At 41.8% G+C, this 3,499-nt stretch overlaps 1 pseudogene; it reads right to left on the reverse strand.

Annotated features, from left to right (window-relative positions):
• Positions 1-2,385: 2,385 nt before the first annotated feature.
• LOC108283739 lies at positions 2,386-2,816 on the reverse strand (annotated as a pseudogene).
• Positions 2,817-3,499: the final 683 nt, after the last annotated feature.

Consider the following 3,499-nt stretch of genomic DNA (forward strand, 5'->3'; position numbering starts at 1 on the left):
ATGCAACCCACAGTTGGGATATATTTGCAAACCATGTATCTTTTTCTTTTTTGGGGACAGAGTCTCCCTCTGTCACCAAGCTAGAGTGCAGTGGCTCAATCTCAGCTCACAGCAACGTCTGCCTCCTAGGTTCAAGTAATTCTCTTGCGTCAGCCTCCTGAGTAGCTGGGACTACAGGCACATACCACCACTCCCGGCTATTTTTGTATTTTTAGTAGAGATGGAGTTTCACCATGTTGGTCATGCTGGTCTCGAACTCCTGACATCAGGTGATCCGCCTGCCTCAGCCTCCCAGAGGATTACAGGCATGAGCCTAGCCTTGAAAAACATATATCTGATAAGGGATTAATATCCAAAATATATAAAGAACTCACAACCAAATATCAAAAATAACCCAGTTATTAAATGAGCAAAGGACCCAAATAGGCATTTTTCCAAGGAAGGCATAAAAATGGCCACCAGGTATGTGAAATTGTGCTCAATATCACTAATCAGGGAAATGCAAATTAAAACCACAATGAGATACTGCCTCACACTTTTAAGATAATCATTATCCAAAAAAAAAAAAAAAAAAACCTGTCAGTGAAGGTGTGGAGAAAAGGCAACCCTTGTACACTGTTGGTGGGAGTATAAATGGGTACATCCATTATGGAAAACAGCCTAATGACTTTGAAAAAAATAAACCTGGGGCTACCATATGATCCAAATACAATAAAAGATAAGAGAGGATCTCTCTTCTGGGTGTCTTCCCAAAAGAAAATGAAATCAGTACATCACAAAGATAGTTGTTTTCATCCATTGAAGTACAGAAAGAAGCCAGGTGCATTGGCTCACACCTGTAATCCCAGCACTAGTGGAGGCCAAGGCAGGCAGATCACCTGAGGCCAGGAGTTCGAGACCAGCCTGGCCAATATGGTGAGACCTGTCTCTACTAAAAATACAAAAATTAGCCGGGGATGATGGTACATGCCTGTGATCCTAGCTACTCAAGTGGCTGAGGCAGGAGAATCACTTGAACCCGGGAGGCAGAGGTTGCAGTGAGCTAAGATCATGCCACTGCACTCCAGCCTGGGTGACAGAGCAAGATTCCATCTCAAAAAAAAAGTACAGAAGGAAAAGATCTCTGCATTCCCATGTTTCAGCAGCCAAGACATGGAAATAGCCTAAGTGTCTGCTCACAGATGAATAGATGAAGGAATTTGCAACACCATAGATAAACCTAGAGGACATTATGCTAGTTGGAATAAGCTTGACAGAATACTGCATAATTTTAATTATATGTGGAACCTTTAAAAAGCTACTAAACTAGGCATGATGGCTCATGCCTATAATCCCAAAACTTTAAGAGGCTGAGGTGGGAGGATTGCTTGAGCTCAGGAGTGTGAGACCAGCCTGGGCAACATGGCAAGCCCCTGTCTCTACACAAAATTTTTTTTAAATTAGCCAGGTGTGGCAGCATGCACCTATAGTCCCAGCTACTTGAGAGGCTGAGGTAGGAGCATCACTTAAGCCTGGGGGATCAAGGCTGCGAGAGCCTTTTTGGTGACACTGCACTCCAGCATAGGTGACAGGGCAAGACCCTTTATGAAAAAAACAAATTACCACAAGATAAGTGGAAGTATCTAGGAGACATTCTGTTTAGTAGCCACTTTTTAGATAAATGTCCAAAAGCACAATTTGTGCAAGAAAAAAATTTATAATTGGACTTCATTAAAATTAAAACCTTATTTATACTCTGCAAAAGACGTTGTTAAGAGAATGAAAAGACAAGGGAGAACATTTGCAAAACACATAGTCATCAAAGAACTGATGTCCAATATGTACAAATAACTCTTCAAAGTCAACAATAAGAAAACTTCCCAATTAAATTGGGCAAAGTATCTACACAGACATCCAAATAATATACACAGATGCCAAGTAAACATATGAAAGGATGCCCAACCTCGTAGGTCACTAGGGAATTTCAAATTAAAACAACAATGAAATGCCAACATATACCTATTAAATGACCCAAATCCAAAGCACTGACAATATCAAATGCAAGTGAGTATGTTGAGCAATGGAAACTCTCAGCCATTGATAGTGACAATTGAAAATGATACACCTTGACATTTTCTTAAAAAATTAAACATACTCTTGCTACATAATCCAGTAGCTGTGCTTCTTGATATTTATCCAAATGAGTTAAAAACTTATATCTACACAACTAATGCAGCTATATTTATAATTGTCATATGTTGGAAGCAACGAAGATTTCTCTTAATAGGTAAGTGGATAAATTGTGGTGCATCCATACAGTATAACATTATCCAGCAATAAAAAGAAATCAGCTAGTGGGTCACTAAAAGACATAGAAGAGCCTTATATGCATATATTCTTTAAAAATTTTAATGACCAAAACAAAGCATCTGAAACTGCAGCTTCTGGAAGAACCATTTGTTCTTGCCCATCTTGTTCCTGTCTTCACACCTGACCTTGGCCTCTCGTCGCGTCTTGCATTTAACAGCAGCGTCTCTGAAGACCTCCTTATTGACAACAGTTTGTCCAGGGAGATATCCACAGACTATCTTGTCAGCAGTAGGTGACTGTAGTTGTAAATGTTCACAAAATACTTGATGTTTGACCTCTTGGCACTCTTCTTGCCTATGGCTGCTGTCACTTTGCAGGGATAGCAGTCAATTCCAGCCACCAGAGCATGGCTCTAGCGGCGATCTGAGATGCCATCATCGATGTTCTTCATGATGACGGCTTTGCATTGGGAGCAGCATACAGCCAGAACAAACACCACTTTCCCAGGTTTTCATGAACTTGCCCATTTCAGCAGCAACCACTCAGGCCTACAGCCTTTAAATACATATTAATTTACTAAATGTAAAAAGCAGATCATGGATCTGAAAAGTCCACATACATACTGTACTGTACCAGCTGTATGACATTCTAGAAAAAGGAAAACTATGGGGATAGTATAATAAAAAGATCACTGATATGTAAGGAGGAAGACAGGGATAAATAGAACACAGAGGAATTTTAGGACAGTGAACTTACTCTGTTCTCTAATGTAATGGTGGATAAATGTCGTCATATGTTTGTCAAAATCCATAGAATGTAGGCCGGGCATGGTGACTCACTCCTGTAATCCCGGCATTTTGAGAGGCCAAGGTGGGTGGATCACCGGAGGTCAGGAGTTTGAGGCCAGCCCGACCAACATGGTGAAACCGCATCTCTACTAAAAATACAAAAAAAAAGCCTGGCACGGTGGCTCACGCCTGTAATCCCAGCACGTTGGGAGGCCGAGGCGGGTGGATCACGAGGTGAAGAGATCGAGACCATCCTGGTCAACATGATGAAACCCCGTCTCTACTAAAAATACAAAAAAATCAGCTGGGCGTGGTGGCGCATGCCTGTAATCCCAGCTACTTGGGAGGCTGAGGCAGGAGAATTGCCTGAACACAGGAGGCGGGGGTTGCGGTGAGCCGAGATCGCGCCATTGCACTCCAGC

This window comes from Cebus imitator, unplaced genomic scaffold (assembly GCF_001604975.1).
Source record: "Cebus imitator isolate Cc_AM_T3 unplaced genomic scaffold, Cebus_imitator-1.0 Scaffold264, whole genome shotgun sequence".
In the NCBI taxonomy this organism is placed as follows: Eukaryota; Metazoa; Chordata; class Mammalia; order Primates; family Cebidae; genus Cebus; species Cebus imitator.